This window comes from Pipistrellus kuhlii, unplaced genomic scaffold (assembly GCF_014108245.1).
Source record: "Pipistrellus kuhlii isolate mPipKuh1 unplaced genomic scaffold, mPipKuh1.p scaffold_m20_p_3, whole genome shotgun sequence".
In the NCBI taxonomy this organism is placed as follows: domain Eukaryota; kingdom Metazoa; phylum Chordata; class Mammalia; order Chiroptera; family Vespertilionidae; genus Pipistrellus; species Pipistrellus kuhlii.
The window spans coordinates 7666304-7694040 of record NW_023425529.1 but is presented as its reverse complement, the minus strand read 5'-3'; the positions used below and the strand labels follow the sequence as shown (position 1 = coordinate 7694040).

The 27737-nt window shown below is 40.8% G+C and overlaps 1 long non-coding RNA gene across 1 annotated transcript; it reads right to left on the bottom strand.

The window, feature by feature from the left end:
- Window positions 1-4753: 4753 nt before the first annotated feature.
- LOC123653052 lies at window positions 4754-19261 on the bottom strand. Its single transcript, XR_006742694.1, has 3 exons — window positions 18975-19261; window positions 10852-11122; window positions 4754-7803 (listed from the first exon to the last, which is right to left on the bottom strand). It is a non-coding gene; the product is annotated as an uncharacterized LOC123653052 (long non-coding RNA).
- Between the last annotated feature and the right edge of the window lie 8476 nt (window positions 19262-27737).

Here is a 27737-nt window from a genome sequence, read left to right as displayed (position 1 = left end):
GGTGGGTGAGCAGTCCAAGGCTGGGCTCTGGCAGAAATTGCAGCCCTGGCAGGGGGCAGAGTGCTCTCGTGTCCCAGGCCTGCTTTTCCTAGCTTCTTTGTCAAGCCTGGGCTCTTCAGTTTTGACATTTGTTTTTCCTTTCGGACTTTCCTTTACATTCTCAGTACAAATGTGCTGCATATTGCAACCTTGGGAAACACCACGGTGTCTTAGATATAGAATGTCAGGGTATGTGAAACCTGTGAAAGGAACTCAGTGCCCTGCACTCAGAGGCAAAGCTTGAGGTCTGTGATATGTATGTGGAGTATGGGGTGGGGATGATGCAGACAGATCAAACATTTGGGGGTGGGTCCCGATTTCTTAATTCCTGAGCTAGACTGCCAGCACCATGTAACTCCAGAGGGCTCCCATAGCTACAGTGCCAATGGTGCCCCTTGGGGTGTTACAGCACAGTGGCCGACTCCCTATTTCACACCCCACCTTCTCAGCTGTCCTAGGTTTATTTTTGTTTGTTTGTTTTTTAATATATTTTATTGATTTTTGTACAGAGAGGAAGGGAGAGAGAAACATCGATGAGAATCATCGATCAGCTGCCTCTTGCACACCCCCTACTGGGGATGTGCCCGCAACCAAGGTACATGCCCTTGACCGAAATCGAACCCCGGACCTTTCAGTCCCCAAGCCGATGCTCTATCCATTGAGCCAAACCAGTTTCGGCAGCTGTCCTAGTTTTTAAGTGGTTACACCAAGTTCCAGTTTCCTTAAGAGCTAGGATAAGATCCAAGGAATGGACTCCGGGGGGCCTTTGTCAGGAATTCTGCTAAGAGTCAGAATGTTCCCTGTAAGGCTGGAAGAGGGACTCTGCTCAAAAGGGCCTTGGGTGGGTCCCACTCTTAGGATTGGGGTGGGGGGGGAGGTTGGGGGAGACCTTGCTGCTGTGGCTTGAGGACATCAACCAACCGCCATCCCTGCTGTCACTCAGAACTTTCCGGGAAGCCATGCTGGGGTACAGGACGAAGACCTGGAAGCTTAAGCAGGTTTCCAGTGCCCCACCCCCCCAAGCCAAGATAGATCTGTAAAAAAAGCCCACTTGTCTATCCATCCAGTGGCAGACATGCGAAGCTGGAACAGAGCTGATGAGATGGACTAGGCTTGGCCTCGTGTATAGAAAGTTCAGGAGAACATGCCTGGCATATGTCTTATTCTTGATCTTTCACAGTGACCCTGAGCATGAGAAATCATGGCTAAGTCTTGTCCTCTGTATTACAAGCTGGGAGTCAACCTTGACTTCTTTCTTTTTTTCAGCCCCATATGCAACTATTCACCAAGTCCTATCAATTCTACTTCTAAAATATCTTTCAGACCCATCTGCTCCTCTCCATCCCTTCTGTCACCTTCCTGCTGCAACCTCACTCCCAATACCGCACACTCATCCTTTTAGATCTCTTCTCCCCACACCCAGCATTCACGGACCACATTGCTGCCAAAGAAATATCTTGAAAATGTCTCTCTGGGTAAGTAATTCCCCAATTGAAACCTTCCAATGTCATCCCTTTGTCCTTGAAAAAAGCTTTACATGTTGCTCACCATATTGAGAAACCCTGTTTATGGTTTTTATTTCATCTTTCACTTATTTATTCCAGACATAGTAAGCTGTTTTCCTTTTCCTTAGTTAAGGCATACTCTTCCTTGCCTTTTTCCATGCTGTTCCCTCTATCAGGAATTTTTACCCCCACCCCCATTTCCTTTTCAACTTCTATGGAATATTCACGTTCTTTGCCTAGCTGTCTCTTTCTCCAGGAATATTTCCTTTGCTTGCATCAGTGATTCTCTCATGTATTTCTGCAGCCACCTGTCCCTTTTTGACTATGTATTGTCTTTGCCAGTTTACTTGCCATCCCCCCTGGCTGCTACAGCACATTGCCATGAAAAGGCCTCTTTGGCTTCTGCTAGGCTAAGCACTTGGGGCCTCCCTTGCACTCCACACCATGTGGATTTACTTCATCTCTTTATGAGTTTGCCTAAAGCAAAAGAAAAGGGACACTGGCCACCCTAATGGAAGATGTCCACAATAGCAGTATTTTATTTTAATACAGAGACATTCCATGCATTATTGGTTGCTTTATTGGCTCTCAACAAAGCCGAGGGTGAAATGAGACATCCACTCTTCAAGTAATAATTCTATCGGGCAGTGGGGTTGAGGCTGCTTTTTAGGTGGTGTCTGAAAACTCTCAAATGAATCACAATTTCACCCCCTCTCCTCTTTGTGATGGTGGAAACTTTGGAGAAATCTTGGTAAATCTTTTTCTTTTCCTCTGGAGCATCATAGTTCAGCCAGGCTTTTGACAGGAACTATATATCAGATGATTCACTGTGGAGCCCCCTGGGGGAGGGGTGGTCTGAAATGATATGCTGTTGATTAGGAGTGGCTATGCATTTTCAACATAGCAAGATGCTTCTCTGCCTCAACCAACATTTCCTGAGCATCTAACCTGTGCCAGGCTCTGCTGGGGGCTGGGGTATAAGGTGACTCAGACCCAAACCTGTCCTTGAAAATCACATCAATCCTTGAGTTCTATAGAAATGGCGCACACACACTTTATGAGGGACATCTTATAATTGCCTTGGGAAGAGTCCCTCAGATGGTGACAATGCCAAGGGCCAATATGGCATTGGAAAGCTTTGTGTTCCCCCAAATCTCTGTTAGCACCCCATGTTCTCTGTACAATCACTTCTTCCTCAAGTTCCCCTGCCTCCCATCACCAGATTGTCGCCTCAGCCCACTAGACATTCTGTACCATCACTCCCTCCTTCTGGTTCCTTATAAATTCAGAAGTTGCCAACAGTTGGTTCTTAGTTGGAAATGGAGGCACTGGGTTTGTCAGAGACCTGGGCACAGACAGATGCAGATATCTGGGCTATTGCAAACACCCAAACACTTTTCTGTGTACACACATATCCCCACGTACCCTGTGACACCATATTGTTGTCTAATTCCTTTACGTCATCGGATAGGAATATCTGCAAGCACTCCAGGGACTGAGCAGCAATAGGGTAGGACCCTTTTTCCTCCTAGATGCTTGGCAGGCTTTTGCAAAGCTGACCTAACAAGGCCTGGCCAAGACAGCGGGACAATGTGGATCTCAGCATTATTTATGACAGCTTCTCTTTGTATTGTAAGTGACCTCAGTACCCTGTTTCTGAGGGAAAAGTTTATGTGCTAAGAAACAGGAAGATATGTGGGTGTGGCATGATGGATGGGTGGTTTGGGGTGAAAAGTGCAGAGGAGTTGAAATGAGGGGACAGGTGCTGATTTTGAGGCTGTTTGCAGTGGTATTGGGACATCTCTGACTAAACCAATAGAGATGAAAATCCTATGTTTTTGTTGTTAATAGGTTTGCCTCAGAAGCAAGAAAATTATGATATTAATAACAATAATCATAATTAAAAAAATTTAAAATATATTTTATTGATTTTTTACAAAGAGGAGGAGAGAGGGATAGAGAGCTACAAATGTCGATGAGAGAGAAACATTGACCAGCTGCCTCTTGCACACCAGCTGCCTCTTGCTGCCTCTTACTGGGGATGTGCCCACAACCATGTACATGCCCTTGACCGGAATCGAACCTGGGACCTTTCAGTCCGCAGACCGACGTTCTACCACTGAGCCAAACCGGTTTCGGCAATAATCATAATTTTTGATAGTTTTTTTTTGAGAGGGCACAGTCATTATCTGATTCTAAAACCAAGACAGAGGTGCAAGGTGGATGAGGCCAAATGGTCACCTTTATGACAGGAGCAAGCACTTTGTGTGAACATTGGGTTGACTCCCCACACTTCTCCTAGGTAGAGGAGAACAGGGAAGAGAGGCCAATGATTCCCTAGGGCCGTGGTCGGCAAACTGCAGCTTGTAAGCCACATGTAGCTCTTTGGCCCCTTGAGTGTGGCTCTTCCACAAAATACCACGGCCTGGGCGAGTCTATGTTGAAGAAGTGGCATTAGAAGAAGTATAAGTTTTAAAAATTTGGCTTTCAAAAGAAATTTCAATCGTTGTATTATTGATATTTGGCTCTGTTGACTAATGAGTTTGATGACCACTACCCTACGGGATTTTTGATAGGTAGTACCACCCATTAAAGAAACATAGACAATTTTGCTCTTGTTTGCCAACCTTGTAACTGACTCTGTCTCCCCAGGGAGTAATGAGAGGGGGGACACAGACCAGGAGTGTTCAGGGGAAATCCCTCTCATAGCAGTGATCAAGTAGAGAGGGGGAAAATCATCTCCCTGGAACATTCCCTGTGTTTCTGTCCCAGTCAACCCATAGTCAGTATGGGGTGTGCTGTCTCCCCAGGGGAGGTGAGTCCTTTGTCAGGATGGCTTTTCTCCCCCTCCAGAAGCTGCCCTTCCCACCCAGCCCCTGTATCTTCTAGTGTTCCCTTTGGGCTGCTGGTGGGCAGGGTAACGTTGCCTTCAGAAAATTGTGAAATGAAGAAATGAAACAAATCAGCCGAAGCCGGTTTGGCTCAGTGGTAGAGCATCAGTCTGTGGACTGAAAGGTCCCAGGTTCGATTCCAGTCAAGTGAATGTACATTGGTTGTGGCCACATCCCCAATAGGGGGTGTGCAAGAGGCAGCTGGTCGATGTTTCTCTCTCATCGATGTTTCTAGCTCTCTATCTCTCTCTCCCTTCTTCTCTGTAAAAAATCAATAAAATATATTTTAAAAAAACGAAATGAAACAAATAATACATTATTTAAATTATCTCTAAGAACATTCTGATCAAGGCTAAAATGTTATTCCATTTCCTATTTCTTATCCCATTAGATGTAGCTGCATTACATCCTGTCGCTCCAAAGAGGTTCTTGTCCAGCCAAGAGACAAGAGTGATGAAGGGAATCTGTCAGGACAGGGCCCTGACGAAAAGCTTCTGAGGTGGGCTGAGGAAGCTGGGCTGCTTCTGGAGAGGACCTGCTGGTTTAGACTGGGGCCAGTGAACTCCATTCAGCAGTGAGGATACAAATGAAAATAAAGTCTCTCTCTTTCTCAATATCTCAATCTCTTTCTGTTTCTATTTTTCTTTCTTTTTTTCCTCTGCCTCTTTTTCTTCCCCTACTCCTAACCTCCCCCCCTTTTTTCCCCCTCACCCTTCCTGAATTAATAAGGACTTCCTGAGAAAAACAACCAAGTCAGAAATCACCCCATCTCTCTGACAGCCAGACCCATCCCTACAAACCCATTATCTCATGGCAGCCACTCCCACATGTCATCGGGCCACTGAGAGACTTCCTGTTCATTCCACTGTCAAAGACACTAGTTGTTAGTTAGCACTTTTTGGCAAACAATCTTGACAATTGCCTTGGGAAGGAAAACAACGCCATGGTTTAGTGGAGAGAATGGTATGTGGCTTTTGGATCCAGGCAAACCTGGGCTCTACTCCCAGCTCTGCCACTTAATACCTGGGTAACCCTGGGCCAATCACTTAACCTTTTTGACTTTCAACTTCCTTTTCTGCAAAATAAACAATGAAGAGATGATAATAGTGATCTTATTAGAACTGTTTTTGAAAGGTTAGTGATTCAGTGCTTGAACTGGATCTGTAAGCCACATGGTTGATAGGTTTTAATATATTGGGAAGATTCCATTGTAGGCTAATTTCAGTTTTATGGGTCTTTTCCTCTTGATTAACAACAAGACTTATTTGAAGACTCTGAAATTCCAGAAAGCATGCAACATTTGCTCTGCATAAGTAAGTTCCTATTAAATAGTCTTCACTAGTCTTTCTAATAAATCAGCCTTTCTTTTGCTCTAAGTTTATGTCTATATCCTTCTTAGTGGTAGCTTCTCATTAAGGCCATTTTGTAAATATCCTCTCACAATATCCTTTCAGTCAGTTACTTACTAGACTGGTTAGTAATGAATTGTTTAAATATTGAGGTTGCTTATGCAGCCATCGGATTTATAGCATGGATAGGAGTCCAGAGGACATAAGAGACTGGCTGGCCCTTGGTTTTTGTGGTCTTTATTATGGGCCTACTCTGTAGGTGACTCAAAGCTCTTTCATCCTCAGATTTTGGAACTTGGATAGGGCCCAAGCCAGACCAACCTACCCATAAATCCTGCTCTGAGGCAAGTATGTTACAGAGAACATCTAAATTCTCCATATAAAGGTTTCTCTAGGAGTATCACTCAGAGTTATCGGATGCATGAAACAGATTTTAACAGAAAGTGCATGTATTGAAAAGACATTGAGTAGCTTCCAAACATCAATGGAAGACTAAAGAAACAAGCTTAGGAAATACATGTATTCCAGCAAGGTAAGGCCAAACCTGAAGTTCCTTGTTAGCACGCTGCCACTACATGACCACTGCTGCCCCCACTGGACCCCGAGGCTTACAGCACTGAACCTTGATGCCTCTGGGTAAAAACTTTCAACTCCTCTGTGTCTTTGAATTGCTTACTCAATAGCCACAGGCCTGAGTTGGAACAACCCACTGGCTGATCCTAGGTCAGTGTTCCTGGGAGGAAAATTCCTATTGACTGATGTTAGGTCATGTGCCTGGTTCCAGGTGTCAGAGAGCAGGGAGTTCTCTTTGACCTTTCTTGAAGGATCGCTTAGTAGGGAGTCCCTCTAAGAGTAGGAAGATGTTTGAAAAATTAATATATAGAAAATAAAACTAGGGTGCTTTAGTGTAGTGTCACAACTTTTGGACCAATAAGAAAAAGGCATAATTGAAAAGCCCTGTGCTTGGGTATAGCAGAAAAAGTACTGACTTGGAATCAACTTCTCTGACCCTCTGTTTCTTCTTCTATGAAATAGGAATTAAAGTAACTATCCTGCATACCTCTCTCAAGGTTTTTGTGAAAATCAAATATAATAATATAAAACCATAAGAAACTATTAAATTCTATATCAAAGGAGCAGACAGTATGAATATTTTCTCTTACTACCTGATAAACAGCCCTCTATAAATGACTCTTGATAAGATCTAGTACAAAATATGCAATTGCACATTAGTAAGATTATTTCAAGTCTCTATTTGTATAAAACTATCTTCATGTACGCACTTCATTCATTCATTCAATAAAATGTGCTGTTGTGGTTTATGACTAATAGTTCTAAGAGGTAAAGAATGTATCTCTCTTGTTTACCATGTTATCACCCATTTTTCATATAGTGCTGCAGAATAAGTGATTATTATATAAATGAATAGATTAATTAATAAACAACCTGAAGAGCTAAAGTTTTCAGGGCTTGGGATAAATGGATGTGGTAGGTAGTGAGAGAGGTGGTGTCCAGGATGGCTTTCAGGTATTTTGGCTTGAACACCTGGTTTGATGGCAGCTGCCATTTACTAAGATAAGGAGCATGAGAGGATAAGCAGGGTCTGGAAGAAAGATCATAAGTTTAGTTTTGGACTTACTGAGTTTATGTGTCTGTGAGACATGCAAGTGGAGATGTGAGTGGGCTGCTGGATATATGGGTCTGGAATTTAGCAGCAATATCTGGGACAGAGATATAAATTTGGGAGTTGTCAGCATCTAGTTAATAATGGAAGGTATAGGCATAGACATGAAAACATGGGATATACTCAATACATAAATACATATACATATATATAGATATTTAAATAGAAAATTATATACATGTGTAACCAGGCATATAGTGAAATTAAGTTACTGGTAATAGTCAGGAACGAAGAACACATAATATCAGCCTGAGAAGTGATCAATGTTTAGTGGATACCAAAATGGCAGAACCATTCACTGGAGGTTGGATTAGTTGAATTCCAAGTTGGTCCATCTGCAAAAGACAATATAAACACAAATGAGTGGTGTGTCTGTGTCTCAGAGCGCCTCCTGCTAAGTTGGACACAGAATGCTTGATATTTCAGATGGTTGTTAGTCATGCCATAGACATTTCCTTTGTGTTGAATCTAAGAACATTATGGGGATAAAGCACAAAGTCAGGGCAGTGGAATGTCAAGTTGAGACAGGACTGGAGGACTGAGTTTTAGGGACAGGAGACTGTGACCAAAGAGAACACCCCATATCCTTTTTCCTCTCTGTGAAAGGTTTTTTCAAGGAGCAGGACAATCAAGAGACTCACATGGACTTTCCCAGGCCTTCAGCCTGAAAATGGGCTGAGGATACCTGTGTTATGAGGTCCTTGCATTCTATAGTCAGAGATTAGAGGCCACCCATCCATCACTGTGATAAGAGCAAGAGTTGCGGATTCATGTGGGTGAATTAATTTAATTCAAGTCCCACCTGTCCCTAATTTGCAGGGCAGTCTTTTTGGTATGTTACTTATTCTCTCTGAACCTCAGTTTCCTCACCCTAATGAAAGAACAATAGTAATATAAGACACCGGGTGCTTTGTATATAGTGAATATTTAATTAAATTCTTATTGCTAACAAATTTGAATTCCTGCTCTGCTACTCTATTCAATGAGTAGCCACTGGTGGGTTTTAGATAGGGAGACGAGGGGATATGATTTACTATTTAAAAAGATACCCCTAATGTCATATGGGAAGTCAAAGTGGACATTGGGGGACCAGACAAGTGGCTACTGCACTAGTCTAAGCATGGAGTGATGATGGATTGGATCAGGGTAGTAGTGAGGTGGGATTGTTATGATGAATTTCCAAGTTGTAAAGATTAGTGTTTAGCAGGAGCTTAATAAATTACAGCTAACATAGTATTTATGATAAAGGTTATTATATTCTTAATAACACTAGTCAATTATAGACACAGCTATGGCAAAAACATGTACATTGTAGTTACTTATTGTGTATGTAGTTAAATTTCTATATACCTGGCATTGTACTAAGAACTTTACATGAGCTTATTTAATACTCCTAACCTTTCTATGGTCCCCATTTTACAGAAGAGGAAACTGAGGCTCAGGATTATCACACAACTAGTAAGTAATAGAACTGGGTTTCATAGAGTCTGGCTTATATTAAACTTGAAAAAAAAGAGATGATTCTTAGAATTAGTTTGGAACCAGCTCTGTTTTATGCCTCTAGTAGGAACTGGTTTAGAATCTCTTGCCTGAGAATGAACAGCATTCCTGCTAAGAATTCAGCTGTCCCCTCCTCTACCTCAGAGTCATCGAGTGTACAGCCATTTCAATAATCATTATATGAACATTGCAGCTAGTGGGCATTTGGGTTGAAAGTTACTTGGAAAATTCCTTGTAATTCTCTGGGGTTCATGCCTTCACCTCCCATCAAAAATTAATAATGAAACAAAATAAAATTAAAAGACTTAAAAAATGCCCTGACTGTTGAACTGCCAAGAGCCCAATTAGTCAGAGCAGACCTTATAATAATACCAACTCGAGGCGAGTGCACACTGGAGGAAGTCTGATAAGAAAACACCGCCTAAGATGATTTTGAATTGGCAGCAAGAAAAGAGCTAGAGAACAATAGCTTGGCCGTGCCAATTCCCTTCACATTTCTCACTAAATGAATGTCTTTTCCCATCCGGAATGCTCTCCCCTCCCCTGGACCCACCCATTTGTATAATTACTTTTAGGACTTGGCTGAAAAGTTAGCTCCTGCTAACCGCCTTTCCCACCTCACATCAGTGTGCTTGCACTTGATGGATTGAATCATTCATTTCTCACTCAGTGAGGGCCTTGGGGTACTAGATACTCACCCAGCTATTGAGAGCGCAGTGGTGAACTGGGCACCGTTCCTGGCTTCTTGGAGTTTAGCTCTTTCTGAGATGATGGAAATATTTTATGTTTGTTCTCTCCAATATAAAATAGCCATTAGCTTTGTGTGGCTTTTGAGTGTTTGAAAAGTGCCTAGTGCAACTAAAGAACCAAATTATTATTTATTTATTATTTATTTATCTTTCTTTCTTTTTAAAAAAATGTATTATTGATTTCAGAGAGGAAAGGAAATGGAGAGAGAGATAGAAATATCAATGAGAGAGAATCATTGATCGGTTGCCTCCTGCACACCGCTCCATGGGGACCAAATTGTTAACTCGGCATGCGCTCCGACCAGGAATCAAACTATGATCTCCTAGTTCATAGGTCCATGCCCAACCACTGAGCTACACCAGCTGGGCAATTTATTTTTCTTTTTAAAAATTTGTTTTATTATTGAGAGTACTTTAGCTGTTCCCCATCCCCCTCTTTGCTCCTCTCTACCCATCTCCCACCCCACCCCAGGCCTTCACCAGTCTATCGTCTGTGTCCATGGGTTATGCATATAAGCTTATAAGTTCTTTGGTTAATTTCTTCTTACCTTCCTTCTGAGATCTGGCAATGTGTTTCATGCTTCCATGCCTGTGGTCCTATCATGTTTGTTAATTTATTTTATTCCTTAGATTCCATATATAAAAGAGATCATGTGATATTTATCTTTCTCTGACTGGCTTACTAGTATTTCACTTAGCATAATTTTTTCCAGGTCCTCCATCCATGCTATCTCAAAGGGTAAGAGATCCTTCCTTTTTTTTTTTTTTTTTTTACAGCTGCATGGTATTCCATTGTGTAAATGTACTATGGCTTTATCCATATTGAATTTATTGACAGTGGAATACTATTTGGCTATAAAAAAAGAAGGAAATTTTCCCCTTTGTGACAGCATGGATAGACTTGGAGAGTACTATGCAAGGAACTGAATTTTAAAATGTTATTAATTTTAATTAATTTCAACATACAGTATATATCCACATGTGACTCTACGAGTCTAACATGAATGACTGATAATAAAGAAAGGACTGCAGCTAAGTATTCAGGGGCTGTGATAGGAATCTGTAAGAGGCTGAGGGAGGCACGCAGGGCGGGGCAGTCAGGGGAGCAGTCATGCAGAGCTCTGGGTCAGCTACCTGGGTTTAAGTTCAGTTTTCTTCCACTTGTTATCTCCATGATTACAGGCAAGTGACAACAATTCTGCTTGACAAATGAGGAATCTGAGGCGGAACTAGGGTAGATGGAGAGAAGGGAGATTCCAGGTCTGGCCAGTCTCTCCAGAAGTCCTCTTCTGACATGCATGACAGGGCTCATGCACCATCACTTTACAGGGCTGTTCTTGCTGAGAGTCACATTCCAGTTATGCTTGTGTGGGCCGTTTTCCTTATTCTCTCACTTGCACACTCGCTACAAAATAAAATCACTTTATTATTATTTTTTTAAATATACTTTACTGATTTTTTACAGAGAGGGGTAGAAAAAAAAAACATCGATGAGAGAGAATCATCGACCAGCTGCCTCTTGCATGCCCCCCACTGGGGATGTGCCAGCAACCAATGTACATGCTCTTGACTGGAATTGAACCTGGGACCTTTCAATCCACAGGCCAACCCTCTATCTACTGAGCCAAACCAGTTTCGGCAATAAAATCACTTTAAAAAACCATGATTACAAAACATATTATTGTTCATCATTTCAAAATTGGGGAAATCATAAAGAATAAATCACAAATCTCACCGTAGAGCTTTAGGACATACGTAAATATGCAAATATCCCTATATAGAAATATGTACATTTACAGATATGGGAACATAGTGTATATTCTGCTCTGTAATAGCTGCTTCACTCAGTAATTTGCTGTGAATATTTTAGGATGTTCATGTAGAACTTCCTAAACACTTTAATGACTACATAGTATTCCACTGTACCATTGTGATGGGCACTTAGGTTGTTGATAATTTCTCCCCATTCTGAAACATTCTGTGATGATCATATATCTGTGCTTGGGTAATTATCTTCATAGGCTAACTTCCAAAATGGGGAATTTTGGTTTTAAAAAGAGCATTTAAATTTAATACTTAATAGGAATTGCATTGAATCTGTAGAGTGTTTTGGATTGTATGAACATTTTAATAATATTAAATCCTCTACTTCATGGAAACAAGTTGTCTTTCCATTTATTTGTGTCTTCTTTAATTTTTTTCACCAATTTTTGTAGTTCTCAGTGTATGAGTCTTTTCTCTCTTTAGTTAGCATTTATTACTAAGTATTTTCTTCTTTTTGATGCTATTGTAAATGGTATTGTTTTCTTAATGTCCTTTTGGACAGTTTGTTATTAGTATAGTACAAATGGTTTTTGTATGTTGATTTTGTATTCTGCAACTTTACCAAATTAGTTTATTAGTTCTAACATTGTTTTTATGGAATCTTTTGAGTTTTCTATATATAAAGTGATATCTGCAAACAGAGATAATTTTATCTCTCTTTTTCCTTTTTGATTTGGATGTCTTTTACTTCTTTTTCTTGCCTAATTGTTCCAGTACTATGTTAAATAAAAGTTTGCTTTTTCCTGGATCTTAGAGAAAAACCTTTCATTGTTTTTGTTTGTATTTTTGCCATTGAGTATAATGTTAGTTGTAGATTTTTCATAAATGGTCTTTATTATTTTGAGGTTAATTTTACCTTCCAGAAAGTGTTTACTAATTTATACTCCTTTTTATACTTCATGAGAATACCCCTTTTCCAACCCCTTATCCAAAATTACATTTTATCAAACTTATTAATCTTTTATAATCTAATGTATTATATAGAGAAACTATTTCTTAGATTTTTAAACTTTGTAATTTCTTATTATTGTTGAGGTTGATTATTTTTAAATTTATTTTTTCATTTTTTGGATTGCCTATTATTATCTTTGTAATATTTTTATTATTATGTTCTACTTTTTCTTGATTTCTAAGAGCTTTTTATGTATTCTTATTTAACAATTTTTGAATTATGAATATTACCAAAGAAATTATGTGCATATATACACCACCCATGGACATAGACAATAGTGGGGTAAAGGCCTGGGGAGGAGATAGGAGAGGGAAGTATAATAGATGGTCTATGGGGGGTAGGGGGGAAATGACATCTGTAATACTTTCAACAATAAAAATAAATTTAAAAAAGAAAAAAATGTATGTTCTGCTTATTATTAAAAATAATTTTAAGTGTGGTTTATAGTTTAAAGATACATATAACATAAAATGGTTTTCAATGAAATTGTTTTTAGCTGATTTAGAAGAGAAATAATCATTTTAAGAATGTAGGACAATTGGGTTCTTAGCTTTAAGTATAAGTGTCCTGGAGAATAAGACAAAAAAGAAATTAATGGCATTAAGATTTTTCATAGTTTAATGGAAGCAAGGATAGAAGGAAAAGCTTTTTACTTAATCCTAATTTCTAGAAAGAATCTTCCTGAAACAATCTGTCAGTGAGGTGAAGACAAGCCCATGCCCTGCCAGCTGCCCATTTTGTAAAGTGTCACGCATATGAAGGAGGTATATGACTGAACCGGTACCATCCAGTGGCCCAACTCCAGGGAGAGCCCTCCAAACAGGATAGGACTGGTGCTGGCCCCTGGAACACATGGACTAACACAAGAAGACCAATGAGAGATAGTTTGCTTGCTCTCAGGTTGTGGGATTACTGATTTTAGAGCTGAGATTCAGAAAAAATGGGTTCCAGTCCCAGCTTTGACACTATATGGCTCTGAGACCATGGACATCTCCCAACTTCTGTTGGTGAAGTGAGCCAAGTTCTCTGGCCATTTAACCCAGAGCCCTGCCTCTTAAAAAATACCAAATTTAATCTGTATTCTCATCCCTGTTTTTAATTGGTGCTCAAAGTTTCAGACCACTTATCACTTCCTCCACCCTTGTCCCAGAGGGAGCGTGTACTTCTTTGCTTCTGTGGACCTCCTCTCCCTCTGCACCTCCCAATGCCTTCTACTCTGACCTCTAGAAATATCTTCAAAATCCAACTCCCTTTTGTATCCAATCACTTTTCTGAGCTCCTCATCCACTAACCTGCTGCTTCTGAGGACATGCTTCTTTGCAGCCCTCAAAAGTGATAGCTCTTTTATTTTTCTTCCTTTTTTTTTAATGTCTCTTTTATTTTCAAACATACCCTACACTTACCAGGTCTAGAGATGGCTGTTAAAAATCATGACCCTTTGAGTTTTGTTCCATTTAAGTAAGGTTCTCTCTTCCTCATTTTTTCTTACTACTGACCTGTTGGGCACTCTTCATTTTCTAAACATGCTGACTCCTTGTTCAATGTCTCTATCCTTCCCAAGTCCTGACTCATCTGGAATGACTTCAGCCTTGATATTACAAGTTTCCTTGACTTTCTCTCCCATTCCACCTTAGCTGTGTCATTTCTTATTCACATCCTTGATCTAGTTATAACTTGAATCTTCTCTAATTCCCAGATTACTAATTCAAACATCCTCTTTTCACTGTAACTTCCTATCCTGCTAACTTGCTTATTCAATTCATCTCCCTTTAGATCCTTTATATTATTTTACTTAATTGGTACCTTTGGTCTACTGAATTTGCCCAATCCACCTGCTTTCTTGCTTTTAAAGTTCTCCCCAAGGTCAGAAATTGCCACTTGCCTACTCAGTGTTCACTCTTGCCCTCTTCTCTGTTCTAGCCCCATCACCCCCTGGCTGCTTTTACTTGCCTGAAAGTCCTCTGCTCTCTCCTGCCTCAGGCCCTTTGCATATACTCCATCTATGCCTCTCTCCTCCACCCCTTTTATTAGTTAAAACCTATTCTTCCCTCAGGTCTTAAATCTGAAAAGACATCCTTATAGTGCTGCTTTATACACTGTCTGCCTCTTCACAGAGCTCATTAATTTGTGTTAATACACCTACATGTGATTATTCAATTGGTGTCTCTCTTACCCACCATATTGCAAGCACCGTGAGGTGAGGGGCTGTGTGTACCTTTGCTCAATATGTGATCCCTAGCTCCTAGTAGCTCATCTGGCACATAGTAGGGCTCAAGAAACAAGTTGAATATAAGAATCAACCTCTGTTTACTCATTTGTAATATGAGAGGGTTGGTTTAGATGACCTCTCATTCTTCACTATCCTGACTCCAAGATCTAGTTAAACCATCTCAATTTATAGCTGGGAAAGTAGTCCAAATATGAAGTGATTTCCAGACAGCTGATGGAGCAGAGGGACTGCTGCCCTGACCTCTTTATACTATGGCGTAGCCAATTAGCCATTCATCGGTTCCATTTCTTTTCTAAATCTTAAGATGCCTGAGTGAGTTTCTCCATTTGCAGATTGATTGGCCCCTCAGCCACAATGACTGTCCAAGTATGGACTTACAGGGCCTTCAAGAGGTTTTTGTTGCCAACTCTCTCAATGTGGACCTACTTGGTGAAGAAAGACAGCCAGTTGGCTGGTGCTGAGGGAAGAAGCAGCCTAAGGGGTGGACTGCTTTGTCACTTTTGCACTGGGGACATGTTGGCCTCCTTGCTGGACAGCTGTTACTGCTCCTTGGCCTACAATGGACAGTCAAGCGTCAGACCACCCAAATGGAGGTCTGTTTCCTCTTTGCCTGTTGCCACGTGGCCTGTCTACCTCAGCTGCGTGAGGAACACCAGATGCCTGGAGGGAGTGTTTCTCTTCTGGATTATTCTCCTTGGCTCTGAGTTACTAATCTAACTTGGAGGGAAACAAAAGATCTAGATGATCTACAGTGTCATGTGACCAATAGCAGAAGCTAGAAGCATCCAGGGAGGCACCAGATTTTCAAGGAAGGGAAATGACTTCGTAAGAAAATTAGGAAGCAAGCAATCACACAGTGTTCCAAGAAAGGGCTGCAAACTAGGTGTTCTATGCATCTGACTTCCAATGGCTCTGAACTCTTTAAGGCTAGAGGCAGCAACAAACTGATTGTTTAAAGCTGCCCACAATTATTTACTCCATAAGGATAGAAGCAGAATTTATTTCTGGAGTAAGGTTGGTCTTTTATTTTGTAATAAGCATGAAATGTTGAAGTTTGCAAAGGTCAAATGAAAACCCTACTTTTGAGTGGAGAAGTTTGAGACCAAGAGCAGCTCAACAGAACAGCTAACCTATTCTGTTGACCATGCGGAATAACCTAATGAGTTGCAACTCTGGAAAGTATTACATGCCTGAGGGGAGTTGGGGCTTGGATTTCAGGACCCTGATGATGGTGGGATGTGGGCTGGTTGTCAACATGGTGGAGGGCAGAGGAGCGCTCCAGTCAGGATGGGTACCAGTGGGAGGGCAGAGTTGATGGACCTGGAAGCAATGATATCTGATTCCCACTTGAAGATGCCCTCTTCTCTCACTCCATTTGAATTAATGACACTTCTGTCATTGCCATCCTAGCACCTGACACTGTCTAACTAAAGCAAAAACACTCTGGGCAAATATGTTGAGAGGCTCGTAGGACTGGAGGAGAAAATAGACAACCAAGAGTCAGAGAAGTGGAAGCAAATACAGCCACTGGAACACAGAAGTGAAAGTTTATGTTCCATTTCAGTTGGATGGGCTCTTCCTGCAACCTAGCAACCCAAATTGCAGTCTGTGTCTCTCGGTTCAAGCTTTAAATTCTAGGTAGACAGATTTGATGGCTCCAAATTGGTAAGGTATTTCTACTCTTGGGTCATTGGCCTTTGGTGGGGAGTGGGGGTGACACAGATTTGATTGTTAGGGGATTATCATAAACTGGGAGCTGTCTTAATTTGGTTTCCTTATAGAAAATCATTAGAAATTTTGTTTAAAAACTACCCTCCTCCAGTAGTGTGTGAAAATAAGGACAAGGACTCTCCAAATCTTCAAAATTACATTATTTAACTGTTCTTGAGGGTTGAAGAAAATTGAACTTTTAAAATGCATTTGTAAGTTAATTCACTTATATAGACAATAGTGCAGACACAAGCCTTATGTTTTGTGTTAAATATTAAGACACCAATTTTCTCTATTGTTATTGCACCCCAATCAATTCAATAAAGTGTATTTTATATTTATTCCATGTAAAGCAAAGTATTGTGCTGGGTATATTTTGTTTTTAAAACTATGATTTTTACATTAGTCAAGACTTTTGGGGGTGAGGTGAAGATGCATGTGACAGACTCTAAGATTTGGCTTAAGCCAAAATCAGCGTTTATTGGCTCACATGGTGGGAAGTCCAGAGGTAGTTGGCTATAGGCACAGCTAGATCCAGGAACTCAGAAAATATTATTGGGAATCTGTTTTTCTCTTCATTTGTTGGCTCTGATTTCCTGTGTATGCTAGGTTCATTTTGTAGACCCTCACTCTCTAGTAATGAAGCAAATTGCCACTAAGAGGCTCCCTCATACATCCTTCTGGCATAGGAACCCCAGTGAAAAAAAAATAGCACCTGTATTTCAACATGCATTTATAAACTAAAGGGAAATTCCCATTGGGTCTTGTTCCTGACCCTGACCATTCACTGCAGTAAGAGGGTGGAACACGAGTCAGGCCTGGGCCAACTGACCCCTTCTGTGGTGGTGAGAGGTTGGAGGCTGGGTGCCATGAATTGCAATGATTCTCATCTCATGAGAACCACATGGGAAGAAAGGAGTGCCATTCCCTAATGGAAAATTTTGTTTCTGGGAAGTAAAAGACAGTAGGTTTCTACTTCAGTCATAGTCATAACTCCTGAATTAAAGATTTGGGGAGATTATAGAAATCATTTGTCTGCCATTTCAATTTAAAATATAAGAAACCCAGCCAATTGAATTGAAGAGATTCTGCGTAGTCATTCATTCAGCAATGCTATGGTTGGCAGATATAACTGTGGCCAACACAATCATGGTCTCTATTTCCAAGAAATATTTTGCCCAGTAGGAAAAAATGCATAGACATGTAAATAGTCTATTACAATATAGCATAGTAGAGGTTGCTAACGGAGTAAAAATGAGTGTGTTATGGGAGCACATAAAAGGGGCAACTAATCCAGTTTGAGAGACCATCTATGAAGAAGAGATATCAACACTAAGACACAAAGAATGGTAATATTTTCTAAGATAATACTAGTTGCTATAACAAACACACCTCCAATTTCAGTGACAACATGGTAGAAGTTTACTTCTCATCGTGTAACTATCAATGTGATTGGCCTGGGAGTGCCCTTCCAGTGATTCAGGGACTCAGATTCCTTCCATCTTACAGTTTTACCATTTTCTAGGATCTTGGAGTCTTTTACTTCCAGTTGGCAGATGAGGAAATAGGGAGAAGATATTCCTGCCTCTTAACCATTTTGGCCTAGAAATGACATGCTCACATTCCCCTGGTAAAATTTAGTCACATGGTCCCACTTGGATACAGGGAGTTTGAAAATACAGTTGCTGGCGTGGTAGCCACAGCCCAGCAATAAGTTGACACTATGGAAGATGGACATGGAGCTTCGAGGGCCCTGACGCAATGAGTTAGTCAATCAATGACAGAGAAAATGCATGGCTTTCTAGCTAAAGGATGGTACATTTAACATAGACCCAAAGTGAAGAAGAGCAGGGTCCAGTTAGAGTAGGATGGCCATGTTTATGCATATTTAGCAAATTAAAACACAGGCCTTCCAGTCACATTTGAATTTCAGATAGATAGCAAATACTATTTTAGGATAAGTATGTCCCAAATATTTCATGAAACATACTTATACTAGAAATTATTTATTGTCTCTCTGAATTCTACATTTTCACCAACATCATGTACTTTATCTGGGAAAGAGCATATTATTCAGAATGACTAGAGCACAGAGTCTGGGTGGGTGGGAATTGGGGATTATGAAGCTGAAGAAGTAAGCATAGGCCACGCTTGTGAAGGTTCTTCTAAGCCAGGTTAAGAATTTATGTTAATAACAGAGGGGAGCCATTGAAGAGTTTTAAATAGGGGAAAGAGTATGAGACATATGAGACATGCTTACATCTAGATTACAGTGGAGGGGTAGCCACAGAAGAAGATGACCAGAGGCAAGGAGGCAGGGGCAAAACCAGGACTTCAGGTCTGAATTCATCATTTCACAATTATGCAGGGTACTTAGAAGCACTTTAGGATAGTGGAAATAGCATGGCCGGCAGACATGATGTCCAGTACTGAACGGCTGGTACAGAAGTCCCCTCACCTTGCTAAGCCTCCCTGTCCCCACTCCTGGGTTCCTCTGGAGTTCAAGGGTTCCACCTACTCTGCAGAACCAGCCTCACTCACCTCTGAATTCCAGATTCCTTCCATGCTCCCCAATGCTGGAAGCCTGAGTGCCTCACGGTCAAAAGTCAGACCCTGCCAGGCCCTGGCATGTACATAACTGTCAGAATCTTGACCATGGTTCTCATCCATCCACAGTTTGGTGCTATCAGCTCAGCTGCCATTAGCGAATCCATCACGTTAAGCTGCAAGAAGTCACACCTGCCAGGCCCAAGCTGTTTATCTCAATAATTTCCCCACATAAAGCAAAAACAGGGGACTATTTATTTTCCTTCCTGACATACATAAGGCTGTTAAAAGTCTGAGTGCACTGGCAGTTTACATGAAGCTAACCTTAATTGCACACCAGAGCGCCATAAAAGGAAGACCAGCCCTCATTAGCTAGGGACCAATTTTACATTTTTCTCCTCTGACCAAAACTGTTTAAAAATGTGGGGTACTATCTCCTCCCAGCCAGACATAAATTTCAGTGCTGTCAAAATGCCCTCGCTGAATTCCAGCTTTTCTCATGCTTGAAATGTTCAGTGTGTCGACTGGGGCTACAGAAAAGAAATGCTGTATCTTCCTCGGATTCCTGCCCCCAAATGAATGCAACTCCCTCTCTCTCTGGTCCTTATGTCACAACCTCAGTTACCCTTAGGACATGATCCCAATCAATATATTTCTTTCATCATTCAGGGTTAAGCATAAGTAGTTTTAACCCTCCTCATGAAAAAATGCCCCCGACTTTTCCTATTATGTATGGGGCAGCTATGCTGTGACAGGCACACTGATGATCAATGCATTATCTCAACATCACAACTCTAGTCCAAAAGTCCAAAGGCCTTGTAACCTCTTGCCTACTTCAAGCCCCTTTTCAGTTGGCCGGTGCCTGTTCAGCTACTTGGGAAATTCTCCCTCCTCTTCTACTGTGATTGCCATTATTGGTTGTGTCAGGTTTATTTCTGGCTTCTAGAATGGAGTTGAGTTTTTGTTGTTGTCTGTTTGTTTGTTTTTGCGGAGTTTGGAAGAAGGACCTCATGACTCTAACTCTACACCTTACTTTGCTGCTGGGCCCACAGATCGACTCTACGTGTGCCCAGCGTATCAGGAATTCACTTCTACTTACACCTCTTTCTCCCCCAGTTCTTATTGCCCCAGAGCACATACTGTTCTTTCTGTTCAGCATAGCCCCTCTCCGCTCTTCTGATCCCTGGGTCTCAGTTCAAATGTCACCTCCTGAAATAAACCTTTCTTGTTTTCCTCCCCAATCTAATTTGGGGCCTCTGGTTATGCTCTTTAAAAATATATTATTTTTTTTTAATCTAAAAATTTGTGGTAAAAGATACATAACAAACTTTAGCGCCTTAGCCATTTTTAAGTGTACAGCTAGCTCAGTGGCAGTAAGTACACATTCACATTCTTATACAACCATCATCACCACCCATCTCCGACCATTTTTCATCTTCCAAGGTGGAAACTCTGTACTCATTAAAGAGTACGTTAAATAACTCAACCATTCTTCTTTCTATCTCTAAGAATTGACTCTTTTATTCCTCATGTAAATCAGATCAGACAGTATTTGTCCTTTTTTTAGGCTGGTTTATTTCAGTTAGCATAATGTCTTCAAGGTTCATCCATGTTTTAGCCTGTGTTAGAATGTCCTTCTTTTTAAAGACTGAATAATGTTCCATTGTAAGTATATACCACTTTTCTTTATTCACTTATGAATGGAGGTGTGGGTTGTTTCGTCTTTTGGCTATTGTGAAAATGCTGCTATGAACATGGGTATATGGTTATATTCTTTTATAGCACCTGGTCTTTTACTTTAGATCCCCTGTGTTTATTCATTTACTCTCTAGTCCTCTAGTAGTAACATTTAAGCTATGTGAGAGTAGGGCCTGCTACCTGTTTTATTTTCTGTGATATATCAACTATATCTTCACAGCATCTGGCCTGTGATGTTATGACAAGGACTTCAAAGCTAGCCAGTTTTTTGTTCAAATCCTTCCTCACCACTTGCTTGCTGTGTGACCATAAGCAAATGACTTCATTTCTCCGTGCCTCAGTTTGCTTACCTGTAAAATGAGGATAAGGAGGATATTGCCTTCTAAAGTTTTTGGAAGAGATATCTGTAAAGGGATTAGAAGAGAGCCTGACTTATAGTAAATGTTCAAAAATGTGTGCCATTATTATCATAGTAGATGCCCAAATATTTATTGAGTCAATATGTTAAATGAATGAGATGACATTGGACATGAATCTATTTGTTTTCTCCTAATCTCTGTCTTTCATATGCAACTCATTTTCCTGTTCTTCACAGTAGGTGCAGGTGCTAATGGGAGGCAGTTTTCCTGTGTCTGTGATGTCACTTTAGAATGACCTGGGGAGCTTAAAATGCTAATGCCTAGGCAGCACCCAGACCAATTAAATCAGAAACTCTAGAGGTAAGACCCAAATGTCAGTATGGTTAAAGCCCTAGGTCCTTGCAATGTGTAGCCAAAGCTGAACCATTGATCCAACCCCAGGGTGAAGCTGAGGGTGGCATTCAAGGGCTGGATATATGGGCTAAGCTGTTCAGAATCTAAGCATCCAAATTTGGGGGAAGTTTCTGTGATCCTAAAGAGCATGATCCTTTACTCACAAAAGAACCATACATGGCTGGTAGTCATATGAAAACACATTCAATCTTGCCCTGGCCTTGTGTGGCTTAGTTGTTTGGGCATCATCCCATGCACCAAAAGGTTGCCAGTTTGATTCATAGTCAGGACACATGCCTGGGTTGTGGGCATAATCACCAGTAGTGGGTGTGCAGCAGCCAGCCGATGTACTTTTCACTCTCACATCAATGTTTCTCTCTTTCTCCCTCTCCCTTCCTCTTTGTCTAAAAATCAATTAAAAAATTTAAAAACACATTCACTCTCACTAGAAAAATCATAGAAGGGCAGATTAAAAAGATGGAGTGACTATTCACCTGCTTTCCATCAAATTGGTACAGATTAAAAACACACATAACAGTAATGGCTAAGGTTTTAGATTATAGGGAATTGGACCTGCCATAAACAGCTGATAAGAAATCAAATGGTATTTAATTTCAAAATCTTTATAGGTTTTAATATCAGATTTATTGTGTATGGGTAAAAAATATAATTGGCTTGAATTGAAAAAAAGTATTACCTATATTATTATATAATTTATACATGTTTATTATAAATGAAAGTAAAATATTAAAATGATCTATAGCCCTACCAATATGACATAGGCTAACAGTTTGCCTTCTATCTTTTAGACATTTTAATGCACATATTTATACATTTTTTAAAAATGCAAGAATATTATGACTATAGTTTTATAAATGGCTGTATTTTTCCACTTTGTTTATCATATTTTATACAGTGTCAAATAAAATTTCTTGTCTGCTTAAATAAATTAATATTCTCTAACAATGTAATTTTTAATAGCTCAATATTTGATTTTTATGATGTACCGTGATTTAATCCTATTCCATTGGATATTTCTATTATAAACTAGTGACCAAATGCACAAATTTGTGCACATTGAAAGAAAATTAATTAGAAGAAATGTTTTAATATCATTATTCACCCTTTCTCTATAATGGAAGTATCAACCACATTCACAACTGACAATGACAGATGAAAACACATGCATAAGATTGGAGCCAGTGAGAGCTTTATATGTATTGTGAATGCATGAGTCAACTTAGCTTTTTATAGATATAAAATAAACTTGCTTAATTAGACCTGCTTTCTGATTTAGCTAACCTTTTTCCAGCCCAGTGAAGCACCCCAACTTCTGTTTTAGGTAATTGTTAGCAACACAGTAGTAAATATCAACATGAAGCAGATTATTATTGTAGATCATGTAGGGAGAACAAAGGGTAAAATATTTAACTGCAGCAGTGTTTGACTATATTCTGCATAGTGAGAAAACCTAATATCATTTTCAAGGTCCACCATTTTTTTTTACTTCTTTTCAGTTGGGTCAAGGTTCTAAGCTTTCTAAATCTGTTTTCTGGCTAATGAAAAGAAAATAGGATTCCACCGAGTCTGCTGTCTACCTATTCCAGGACTTCTGTGAAGATCAAATGAGATGAGGCATGAGAAAATGCTTCGCAGACATTTGGTTAAAGTGTAAATGTTTCTACCTGGCTATAAAGCAAGTCATGTTCTTGGGCTGAAGAAACTGCAAAGAGGCTAGTCACTAGGGAAAGGAAGCCAGGTGCTGCTATGTGATATTACTATCCAGCATCCACAGTCACCATTTCTGGGCTGGGCTGGCCTGTAGGCTGCACATTTTGCACCATGGGGTCTTGGCAGCATCATCTGTGCTTTGGTGGGCTGTCACTCTGGGGTGGTGGTGGTGCCTGTGTCCCACTTGAGGGAAGCTGAGTCTTGCTTTGTCAACACCAGGTCCATGCTGCTGTTTATAAATGGCCAATGCACATCACAGCAGCTCCTGCGTTGAGTGTCTGCCCCCTGGTGGTCAGTGTGCATCATAGCAACTGGTCAGACTGGCAGAGGGACACTTAGCATATTAGCCTTTTATATATATATAGATTACTTTGTGATGGATATTTGGGCAGCTATAACAAAATACCATAGACTGGGTGCCTTATAAACAACACACATTATTTCTTATGGTTGTGGAGGCTGGAAGTTCAAGATCAGGATACCAGCATGTTGGGTTCTGGTGAGAGCCCCCTTTGGGGTTGTAGACTGACTTCTTCAGTCCTCACATTGGAGAAGGGGGCAAGGGAACTCTCTTGGGTCTCTTTTATCACCCTCACAGGTCCTACCTCCTAATACCATGCCTTGAGGACACAGTCATCCAGTCTATAGCAGTACTCTTGTCGACAAATCTGGGTATACTCAGTTATAGCCTTAGTATAAATTCCTAATATAAAGTCAATAAAGAATATATACTATTATAAGGCCCTGTTTTCAAAGCTTTGTGTGTGTTAATAGTGACTAGTAGTGATATTCTATGGTATAAGTAAGTTGTTTGTAAACAGATGTGGCAAAGGAAGCAGATACAGTTAAAGTCTGGCTCAGCTCAGTCCTCAATCATGTTATATTTTAGCTGGTTGTTGCACTTCAGGCACTATGTGTATACCTATGTGCACGTGTGTGCATGTGTGGCTACACACATATGCTTGTGAGCACGTATATGTCCTGCTGATTCCCTCAGGTAGACAAATAACCCAACAGTCCTTGCTTCTACATCAGTTCCTTTCTCAGTCCCAACCCACCATTCTGCCCTTATTTTCCAGGCTGATTTGCAGAACCCTACTCCATATCCTGGCTTCTGACATCGGAATTTGTCTTCCCACTTTGGGTTCTGCATTTCCAGTAATGGCTTGTGGAGTTAGCAAGTCAGTATGGAGCTCTGGAGTTTGGGCTGGAGCTGAGGGCACCTTCTGCCAGCATTGGCTTTCAGGGCTCTTCCCAGATGAGCATCTCTCTGGCTCCACTTCATCCCCTATGAAGCTACTGGGGGTCCCCAGAAGATCTCAGACCTTGGAGGGTGGAGGCATCCCTACTTGCATGCAATACAAAGGGAAGTGTTTCTTCCCCTCATCAGTAGGCTGTCAAATGCTTTCCGGAGGTGACTTCTCTCCCTTTGTTCCCTGCTCCTTCCATCTCTTTGTTCTTCTTCCTCTTCATGCTGAAGCAAGAAAACAAGAAGATGAAGAATTATATGAAAGAGGGAGAATAAAAACAGGGATAGAAATAACAATGGGCAGCAGAAAGCCTCTTTGATTCAATATAACATCTGTTTTCTGAGCAATGGAGAGGCCCTGTTTGTGGCTTAAACCCAAATGGTCATCTCCAGGAGCTGTTGGTGGGTCAGAAACCAGAGCAATGAGATGCACACAGGGCTCTGGACGGAAGTTGGAATCTCAGAAGCAGCTCCACTCATAATTACTCACAAAAAAACAGATACGGTGACCAATTATTTATTTGATTTTTCCATCTATAAAAGGCCTCCTCTAGGTTAGCTGATTTGGAGCGCAGATATAAAGCTGGCTTTCTTGTAAGATGACTGTGAAAACACACAAGGAAAACCACTCGATTCGAACCCGGAGGCTGATTGCACGGGCCTTTATCAAAATGTTATTCTTTTCCAAAAGGCATTCATCATTTTCAACAGGGCTTCATCCTGGTGTAGGTGTCGCAAAGTGAAGTCTTGCCTCGGGCAGGTTAAACTAGCAGCATTCAGGGAAAAAATAACCCTTCAGACTGCATCCAGGGAGCTGTCACGATGATTAATTAGCCCCGACAGTCCCAGGTGGGTGATAAGGACCAAAGCATTCTCGCCTACTGTTTGTACTTAGTGACATAGGCTTGGGCTCAGGTCCCCTGCGTGTCATTCTCATTCTGCAGAAATATCTGCCCTCAGTCTGATCTCAGGGAAGGCAGTGGGAAGGTTCAGTTTAAAATCCAGAGAGGAGGGAGTCTAGACTGGCTCTGTGCTTACTTTGCTCAGTACCCCTGAGCAGATTTCTCGGTAGCTTTGGAACCCAGTTTTCTTAAGCAGGGCGCCTAATGGCCCCTCATTATTTGGCCATTGCCTGCCTCTGGGTCACCCCAGTCTCACAGGGCTTCTTTTACCCTTTTCAGCTTTTCCTTCTTCCTCTTGTTGCTGGCCATTACCCAAGCCCTTCCCTCGTCTACTCCAGAGAACTCCTTTCTTTCCTCTTTGCTTGGCTAATTCCTACACATCCTTCAAGCTTGAACTTAACTATAGCTCTCTTTGCAAAGTCTTGCTGGACCCTCCTCTTAGGAGCCAGCCTTCCCAAGTACTCTGTATTTCCCTAACCAATGAGTGGTGCTTACTGCTCCTATTGTGGTAGCTAATTCAAGGCTGTCCTAGCGGCCTTTGGGCTTCTTGAAGTCAGGAAGAGTGTCAATCTTTCTTGTTACTTAGGTACAGCACCTAAGTACAGTGCCTGGCACATGGAAGAGGCTAAAAAATCCTATATAATAAAAGGGTAATATGCAAATTCACTGAACAGGGGAAAGACTGGTTGCTGTGACACACACTGACCACCAGGGGGCAGATGCTCAAAGCAGGAGCTGACCCCTGGTGGTCAGTGAACTCCCTCAGGGGAAGCACTGCTCAGCCAGAAGCCAGGCTCATGGCTGGCAAGCATAGTGGCAGTGCCGGGAGCCTATGCTGCCTCTGTGACAGCAGCTCTAAAGATGTCTGACTGCCAGCTTAGGCCTGCTCCCCAGGGGAAGCGTGCCTAAGTAGTCTGTTGGACATCCCCCAAGGGCTCCTGGGACTTCAAGAAGGCACTGACTGGGCTGAGGGACTCTCTCCCTCCCCACTGTGCATGAACTTCATGCACTAGGCCTCTAGTAATAATAATAAGGGGATAATGATATGAGATGAAAGAAGGGGAATCATATTAAGTGAACAGCACAAATGTTTTGAGTATAAAAGTTTCTCTAGAAGAATAAATCATTTTTGAGCCATCAAGAACTATTATTACTATTACTAGAGGCCCAATGCATGAAGATTCATGCAAGAATGGTTCTTCCTTCCCCTGGCTGCTGGCACTACCTTTGCTCTGGCCCCATAGCTGCCTTTCCGCCTTCCCGCCTTCCCTCACTGCCCAGAGGCCCAGAGCTGCCGGGGTGGTGCATAATGCCTGCATCATTGCCATGGCAATGATGCAAGTGTCCCGCCCCTGGCTGCTAAGTGATGTCTGTGTATGCAAATTAACCCACCATCTTTGTTGGGTTAATTTTCATACTCATTCCTGATTGGTTGGTGGGTGTCATGAAGGTATGGTCAATTTGCATCTTTCCTTTTTATTAGTGTAGATTAGTAATATTATATTATTATTACTCATGTAGAAGAATGATAGAAAGCCCCATGACTTGTGTTTTGAAGATGTGACTTGTGTTTTGAAGATGTTTGGCCTTTTTAAAGAAGTTGTACACCATTTCCTCTAATTTTATCTTCTTTTTCAAGCTTGAGTTTGCTATGAATTTAGAATGAGCTTGTCCATTTCCACAAAACAAAACACCTGCAGGATTCTATGAGTCAACCTAGGGATAGCTGACATGTTAACTCCTTGGGGGCTTTCATTCCCTGAACATTGATACAGCTCTTCATTTATACATATCATGTTTAATTTCTCTCATAGTATTTTTTAGTACAGAGGACTTGTATGTTCTTTGTTGAACTTATGCCAAAGTAGTTTAAGCTCTTTAACACTTTTACAAATGTAATTATTCATATTTTAATGCCTTTTTTTTATAATCGCTTGTTGCTAGTATACAAAATAAATTTGATTTTATTAATATTTTATATGTGACTTTATTAAATTCACTTATTTAAAAGTTTTGTAGATTTCTTACAATTTTCTATATGTGCAAAGCTATCTGCAAATAGATGCAATTTTACTCCTTGCTTTCTGCATTTTATACATTTGATTTTTTTTCTTGCCTTTTCATAATGGCTGGGACCTCCAGTGCAATGTTTAATATAAATGATGAGACATTTTTGTCTTTTATGAATATGAAAGAACCAGGGTTTACTATTTTACTGTGGAGTGATTTAAGTGATCAGTCTCTATAAATGTCCTTTATGAAATTGAGGAAAGTCATTTCTATTTCCTGGTTTGCTGAGAATTTTTATCAAGAAGAGATGTAGAATTTTGCCAATCACTTTGTCTGAATCTATTAAAATATCACACCGGTTTTTCTCGTTTATTCTCTTAAGATGTAAAATTGCATTGATTACTTTTTGAATGTT